Source organism: Procambarus clarkii, chromosome 65 (assembly GCF_040958095.1).
Source record: "Procambarus clarkii isolate CNS0578487 chromosome 65, FALCON_Pclarkii_2.0, whole genome shotgun sequence".
In the NCBI taxonomy this organism is placed as follows: domain Eukaryota; kingdom Metazoa; phylum Arthropoda; class Malacostraca; order Decapoda; family Cambaridae; genus Procambarus; species Procambarus clarkii.
The window spans coordinates 2,187,112-2,196,326 of record NC_091214.1 but is presented as its reverse complement, the minus strand read 5'-3'; positions in this window follow the sequence as shown (position 1 = coordinate 2,196,326).

The following is a 9,215-nucleotide window of genomic DNA, read 5'->3' as shown; positions in this document are numbered from 1 at the left end:
TTTTCAATATCTTACTCTGTATTTTAACGAGAAACAAATAGTTTATTGAAATTGAAGTATTTAAAGTTAATTTCTAATCAATTATGTGTTTGCATCATTTTTATCGTATGTTCAATGAATTAATAACAATAAACTGAAAATTCACAAAAACGTGGAAAAACGGCAAAATATTGCCTAATTCAATGATAATATGTTTAAATCACATTAACGAAAAGGGGATGATTAACGCCAAATTGTTGCTAAATTCGATGATTTTTAGTACGAAACAAAATGCAAGAAAACTTGCTTAAAATGCAATATTATGCGAAATTCTGAGAATTGAGTGCCAAATCACATATCGTGATAGTACATGAAATAGTATCAAAATATTGGTAAAAATGAATATATATACGTAATATCAAACAACATGAAAAACGTGAAAAAAGTCACTGTCATACCAAATTTGAGGATTTTAACTTCGAATCATAGAGCGAAGTTTCGTATTATTTAGATCCAAGAAAATACATATGACAATGTTGTTCCCGATACATATGATGAAAATCAATATGTTTTCATTAGAATTAACTAAAATGTTCCTGATTTTACGTTTATATTACTGATGGAAGATGTACACGTAAAACCGCTCTATTCCGGCTGAAACGTCGATATATGCAATAAAAACCGAACTTCTCCCCTTTACAATAACTTACTCTGTATTTTAACGAGAAACAAATAGATGATTGAAAATGAAGTATTTAAGGTTAATATCTAATCAATTATGTGTTTGCATCATTTTTATAGTATATTTATTGAATTAATACCAATAAACTGAAATTTCAGAAAAACGTGGAAAAACGGCAAAATATTGCCTAATTCGATGATATTTTGTTTAAATCACATAAAGGAAAAGGGTCAAAATATTTCTAAATTCGATGATTTTTAGTACGAAACAAAATGCAAGAAAACTTGCTTTAAATGCAATATTATGCGAAATTCTGAGAAATGAAGGCCAAATCAGATATCGTGATACTACATGAAATAGTATCGAAATATTGGTAAAAATGAATATATATACGTAATATCAAACTACATGAAAAACGTGAAAGAAGTCACTATTATACGAAATTTGAGGATTTTAACTTCGAATCATAAAGCAAGGTTTCGTATTATTTAGATCCAAGAAAAGAGATATGACAATGTTGTTTCCAATACAAATGATTAAAACCAATGTTTTCATTAGAATTAACTAAAATGTTCCTGATTTTCCGTTTATATTACCGATGGAAGATGTACACGTAAAACCGCTCTATACCGGCTGAAACGTCGATATATGCAATAAAAACCGAACTTCTCCCCTTTACAATATCTTACTCTGTATTTTAACGAGAAACAAGTAGATGATTGAAAATGAAGTATTTAAGGTTAATATCTAATCAATTATGTGTTTGCATCATTTTTATCGTATATTTAATGAATTAATACCAATAAACTGAAAATTCACAAAAACGTGGAAAAACGGCAAAATATTACCTAATTCGATGATATTTTGTTTAAATCACATAAAGGAAAAGTGTCAAAATATTGCTAAATTCGATGATTTTTAGTACGAAACAAAATGCAAGAAAACTTGCTTTAAATGCAATATTATGCGAAATTCTGAGAATTGAAGGCCAAATCAGATATCGTGATACTACATGAAATAGTACCGAAATATTGGTAAAAATGAATATATATACGTAATATCAAACTACATGAAAAACGTGAAAGAAATCACTATTATACGAAATTTGAGGATTTTAACTTCGAATCATAAAGCGAGGTTTCGTATTATTTAAATTCAAGAAAAGACATATGACAATGTTGTTTCCAATACAAATGATAAAAACCAATGTTTTCATTAGAATTAACTAAAATGTTCCTGATTTTCCGTTTATATTACCGATGGAAGATGTACACGTAAAACCGCTCTATTCCGGCTGAAACGTCGATATATGCAATAAAAACAGAACTTCTTCCCTTTTCAGTGTATTACTCTGTATTTTAACGAGAAACAAATAGTTGATTGAAAATGAAGCATTTAAGGTTAATTTCTAATGAATTACGTGTCTGCATCATTTTTATCGTATATATAATGAATTAATACCAATAAACTGAAAATTCACAAAAACGTGGAAAAACGGCAAAATATTACCTAATTCGATGATATTTTGTTTAAATCACATAAAGGAAAAGTGGATGATAAACGTCAAAATATTGCTAAATTCGATGATTTTTAGTACGAAACAAAATGCAAGAAAACTTGCTTTAAATGCAATATTATGCGAAATTCTGAGATTTGAAGGCAAAATCACTTATCGTGATACTGCATGAAATAGTATCGAATTATTGGTAAAAATGAACATATTTACGTAATATCAAACTACATGAAAAAGTGAAAAAATTCACTATTATACCAAATTTGAGGATTTTAACTACGAATCATAGAGCGAGGTTTCGTATTGTTTAGATCCAAGAAAAGACATATGACAATGTTGTTCCCGATACAAATGATAAAAATCAATGTGTTTTCATTAGAATTAACTAAAATGTTCCTGATTTTCCGTTTATATTACCAATGGAAGATGTACACGTATAACCGCTCTATTCCAGCTGAAACGCGCAAATATGCAATAAAATCCGAACTTCTCCCCTTTACAATATCTTACTCACTATTTTAACGAGAAACAAATAGATGATTGAAAATGAAGAATTTAAGGTTATTATCTAATAAATTATGTGTTTGCATCATTTTTTCGTATATATAATGAATTAATAACAAAAAACTGAAAATTCACAAAAACGTGGAAAAACGGCAAAATATGGCCTAATTCGATGATAATTTGCTTGAATCACATAAGGAAAAGGGGATGATAAACGTCAAAATATTCCTAAATTCGAGGATATTTAGTACAAAACAAAATGCAAGAAACTTGCTTAAAAATGCAATATTATGCGAAATTCTGAGAATTGAAGGCCAAATCACACATCGTGATACTACATGAAATAGTATCGAAATATTGGTAAAAATGAATATATATATACGTAATATCAAACTACATGAAAAACGTGAGAGAAGTCACTCTTTTACCAAATTTGAGGATTTTAACTTCGAATCATAAAGCGAGGTTTCGTATTATTTAGATCCAAGAAAAGACATATGACAATGTTGTTTCCAATACAAATGATAAAAACCAATTTTTTCATTAGAATTAACTAAAATGTTCCTGATTTTTTGTTTATATTACCGATGGAAGATATACACGTAAAACCGCTCTATTCCGGCTGAAACGTCGATATATGCAACAAAAACAGAACTCCTCCGCCTTTTCAATATCTTACTCTGTATTTTAACGAGAAACAAAAAATTTATTGAAATTGAAGTATTTAAAGTTAATTTCTAATCAATTATGTGTTTACATCATTTTTATCGTATGTTCAATGAATTAATAACAATAAACTGAAAATTCACAAAAACGTGGAAAAACGGCAAAATATTGCCTAATTCAATGATAATATGTTTAAATCACATTAACGAAAAGGGGATGATTAACGCCAAATTGTTGCTAAATTCGATGATTTTTAGTACGAAACAAAATGCAAGAAAACTTGCTTAAAATGCAATATTATGCGAAATTCTGAGAATTGAAGGCCAAATCACATATCGTGATAGTACATGAAATAGTATCAAAATATTGGTAAAAATGAATATATATACGTAATATCAAACAACATGAAAAACGTGAAAAAAGTCAGTCATACCAAATTTGAGGATTTTAACTTCGAATCATAGAGCGAAGTTTCGTATTATTTAGATCCAAGAAAAGACATATGACAATGTTGTTCCCGATACATATGATGAAAATCAATATGTTTTCATTAGAATTAACTAAAATGTTCCTGATTTTACGTTTATGTTACCGATGGAAGATGTACACGTAAAACCGCTCTATTCCGGCTGAAACGTCGATATATGCAATAAAAACCGAACTTCTCCCCTTTACAAAATCTTACTCTGTATTTTAACGAGAAACAAATAGATGATTGTAAAATGAAGTATTTAAGGTTAATTTCTAATCAATTATGTGTTTGCATCATTTTTATCGTATGTTCAATGAATTAATAACAATAAACTGAAAATTCACAAAAACGTGGAAAAACGGCAAAATATTGCCTAATTCAATGATAATATGTTTAAATCACATAAACGAAAAGGGGATGATTAACGCCAAATTGTTGCTAAATTCGATGATTTTTTGTACGAAACAAAATGCAAGAAAACTTGCTTAAAATGCAATATTATGCGAAATTCTGAGAATTGAAGGCCAAATCACATATCGTGATAGTACATGAAATAGTATCGAAATATTGGTAAAAATGAATATATATACGTAATATCAAACAACATGAAAAACGTGAAAAAAGTCACTGTCATACCAAATTTGAGGATTTTAACTTCGAATCATAGAGCGAAGTTTCGTATTATTTAGATCCAAGAAAAGACATATGACAATGTTGTTACCCATACATATGATGAAAATCAATATGTTTTCATTAGAATTAACTAAAATGTTCCTGATTTTACGTTTATATTACCGATGGAAGATGTACACGTAAAACCGCTCTATTCCGGCTGAAACGTCGATATATGCAATAAAAACCGAACTTCTCCCCTTTACAATATCTTACTCTGTATTTTAACGAGAAACAAATAGATGATTGAAAATGAAGTATTTAAGGTTAATATCTAATCAATTATGTGTTTGCATCATTTTTATCGTATATTTAATGAATTAATACCAATAAACTGAAATTTCAGAAGAACGTGGAAAAACGGCAAAATATTGCCTAATTCGATGATATTTTGTTTAAATCACATAAAGGAAAAGGGTCAAAATATTGCTAAATTCGATAATTTTTAGTACGAAACAAAATGGAAGAAAACTTGCTTTAAATGCAATATTATGCGAAATTCTGAGAATTAAAGGCCAAATCAGGAATCGTGATACTACTTGAAATAGTATCGAAATATTGGTAAAAATGAATACGTAATATCAAACTATCTGAAAAACGTGAAAGAAGTCACTATTATACGAAATTTGAGGATTTTAACTTCGAATCATAAAGCGAGGTTTCGTATTATTTAGATCCAAGAAAAGACATATGACAATGTTGTTTCCAATATAAATGATAAAAACCAATGTTTTCATTAGAATTAACTAAAAAGTTCCTGATTTTCCGTTTATATTACCGATGGAAGATATACACGTAAAACCGCTCTATTCCGGCTGAAACGTCGATATATGCAACAAAAACAGAACTCCTCCCCTTTTCAATATCTTACTCTGTATTTTAACGAGAAACAAATAGTTTATTGAAATTGAAGTATTTAAAGTTATTTTCTAACCAATTATGTGTTTGCATCATTTTTATCGTATGTTCAATGAATTAATAACAATAAACTGAAAATTCAGAAAAACGTGGAAAAACGGCAAAATATTGCCTAATTCGATGATATTTTGTTTAAATCACATAAAGGAAAAAAGTCAAAATATTGCTAAATTCGATGATTTTTAGTACGAAACAAAATGCAAGAAAACTTGCTTTAAATGCAATATTATGCGAAATTCTGAGAATTGAAGGCCAAATCAGATATCGTGATACTACATGAAATAGTATCGAAATATTGGTAAAAATTAATATATATACGTAATATCAAACTACATGAAAAACGTGAAAGAAGTCACTATTATACGAAATTTGAGGATTTTAACTTCGAATCATAAAGCGAGGTTTCGTATTATTTAGATTCAAGAAAAGACATATGACAATGTTGTTTCCAATACAAATGATAAAAACCCATGTTTTCATTAGAATTAACTAAAATGTTCCTGATTTTCCGTTTATATTACCGATGGAAGATGTACACGTAAAACCGCTCTATTCCGGCTGAAACGTCGATATATGCAATAAAAACAGAACTTCTTCCCTTTTCAGTGTATTACTCTGCATTTTAACGAGAAACAAATAGTTGATTGAAAATGAAGCATTTAAGGTTAATTTCTAATGAATTACGTGTCTGCATCATTTTTATCGTATATATAATGAATTAATACCAATAAACTGAAAATTCACAAAAACGTGGAAAAACGGCAAAATATTATCTAATTCCATGATATTTTGTTTAAATCACATAAAGGAAAAGTGGATGATAAAAGTCAAAATATTGCTAAATTCGATGATTTTTAGTACGAAACAAAATGCAAGAAGACTTGCTTAAAATGCAATATTATGCGAAATTCTGAGATTTGAAGGCAAAATCACTTATCGTGACACTGCATGAAATAGTATCAAATTATTGGTAAATATGAACATATTTACGTAATATCAAACTACATGAAAAAGTGAAAAATTCACTATTATACCAAATTTGAGGATTTTAACTACGAATCATAGAGCGAGGTTTCGTATTGTTTAGATCCAAGAAAAGACATATGACAATGTTGTTCCCGATACAAATGATAAAAATCAATGTGTTTTCATTAGAATTAACTAAAATGTTCCTGATTTTCCGTTTATATTACCAATGGAAGATGTACACGTAAAACCGCTCTATTCCAGCTGAAACGCGCAAATATGCAATAAAATCCGAACTTCTCCCCTTTACAATATCTTACTCAGTATTTTAACGAGAAACAAATAGATGATTGAAAATGAAGAATTTAAGGTTATTATCTAATAAATTATGTATTTGCATCATTTTTTCGTATATATAATGAATTAATAACAAAAAACTGAAAATTCACAAAAACGTGGAAAAACGGCAAAATATGGCCTAATTCGATGATAATTTGCTTGAATCACATAGGGAAAAGGGGATGATAAACGTCAAAATATTCCTAAATTCGATGATATTTAGTACAAAACAAAATGCAAGAAACTTGCATAAAAATGCAATATTATGCGAAATTCTGAGAATTGAAGGCCAAATCACATATCGTGATACTACATGAAATAGTATCGAAATATTGGTAAAAATGAATATATATATATATACGTAATATCAAACTACATGAAAAACGTGAGAGAAGTCACTCTTTTACCAAATTTGAGGATTTTAACTTCGAATCATAAATCGAGGTTTCGTATTATTTAGATCCAAGAAAAGACATATGACAATGTTGTTTCCAATACAAATGATAAAAACCAATGTTTTCATTAGAATTAACTAAAATGTTCCTGATTTTTCGTTTATATTACCGATGGAAGATATACACGTAAAACCGCTCTATTCCGGCTGAAACGTCGATATATGCAACAAAAACAGAACTCCTCCGCCTTTTCAATATCTTACTCTGTATTTTAACGAGAAAATTTTTTTTATTGAAATTGAAGTATTTAAAGTTAATTTCTAATCAATTATGTGTTTACATCATTTTTATCGTATGTTCAATGAATTAATAACAATAAACTGAAAATTCACAAAAACGTGGAAAAACGGCAAAATATTGCCTAATTCAATGATAATATGTTTAAATCACATTAACGAAAAGGGGATGATTAACGCCAAATTGTTGCTAAATTCGATGATTTTTAGTACGAAACAAAATGCAAGAAAACTTGCTTAAAATGCAATATTATGCGAAATTATGAGAATTGAAGGCCAAATCACATATCGTGATAGTACATGAAATAGTATCAAAATATTGGTAAAAATGAATATATATACGTAATATCAAACAACATGAAAAACGTGAAAAAAGTCAGTCATACCAAATTTGAGGATTTTAACTTCGAATCATAGAGCGAAGTTTCGTATTATTTAGATCCAAGAAAAGACATATGACAATGTTGTTCCCGATACATATGATGAAAATCAATATGTTTTCATTAGAATTAACTAAAATGTTCCTGATTATACGTTTATATTACCGATGGAAGATGTACACGTAAAACCGCTCTATTCCGGCTGAAACGTCGATATATGCAATAAAAACCGAACTTCTCCCCTTTACAAAATCTTACTCTGTATTTTAACGAGAAACAAATAGATGATTGAAAATGAAGTATTTAAGGTTAATTTCTAATCAATTATGTGTTTGCATCATTTTTATCGTATGTTCAATGAATTAATAACAATAAACTGAAAATTCACAAAAACGTGGAAAAACTGCAAAATATTGCCTAATTCAATGATAATATGTTTAAATCACATAAACGAAAAGGGGATGATTAACGCCAAATTGTTGCTAAATTCGATGATTTTTTGTACGAAACAAAATGCAAGAAAACTTGCTTAAAATGCTATATTATGCGAAATTCTGAGAATTGAAGGCCAAATCACATATCGTGATAGTACATGAAATAGTATCGAAATATTGGTAAAAATGAATATATATACGTAATATCAAACAACATGAAAAACGTGAAAAAAGTCACTGTCATACCAAATTTGAGGATTTTAACTTCGAATCATAGAGCGAAGTTTCGTATTATTTAGATCCAAGAAAAGACATATGACAATGTTGTTACCCATACATATGATGAAAATCAATATGTTTTCATTAGAATTAACTAAAATGTTCCTGATTTTACGTTTATATTACCGATGGAAGATGTACACGTAAAACCGCTCTATTCCGGCTGAAACGTCGATATATGCAATAAAAACCGAACTTCTCCCCTTTACAATATCTTACTCTGTATTTTAACGAGAAACAAATAGATGATTGAAAATGAAGTATTTAAGGTTAATATCTAATCAATTATGTGTTTGCATCATTTTTATCGTATATTTAATGAATTAATACCAATAAACTGAAATTTCAGAAAAACGTGGAAAAACGGCAAAATATTGCCTAATTCGATGATATTTTGTTTAAATCACATAAAGGAAAAGGGTCAAAATATTGCTAAATTCGATGATTTTTAGTACGAAACAAAATGCAAGAAAACTTGCTTTAAATACAATATTATGCGAAATTCTGAGAATTAAAGGCCAAATCAGGAATCGTGATACTACTTGAAATAGTATCGAAATATTGGTAAAAATGAATACGTAATATCAAACTATCTGAAAAACGTGAAAGAAGTCACTATTATACGAAATTTGAGGATTTTAACTTCGAATCATAAAGCGAGGTTTCGTATTATTTAGATCCAAGAAAAGACATATGACAATGTTGTTTCCAATACAAATG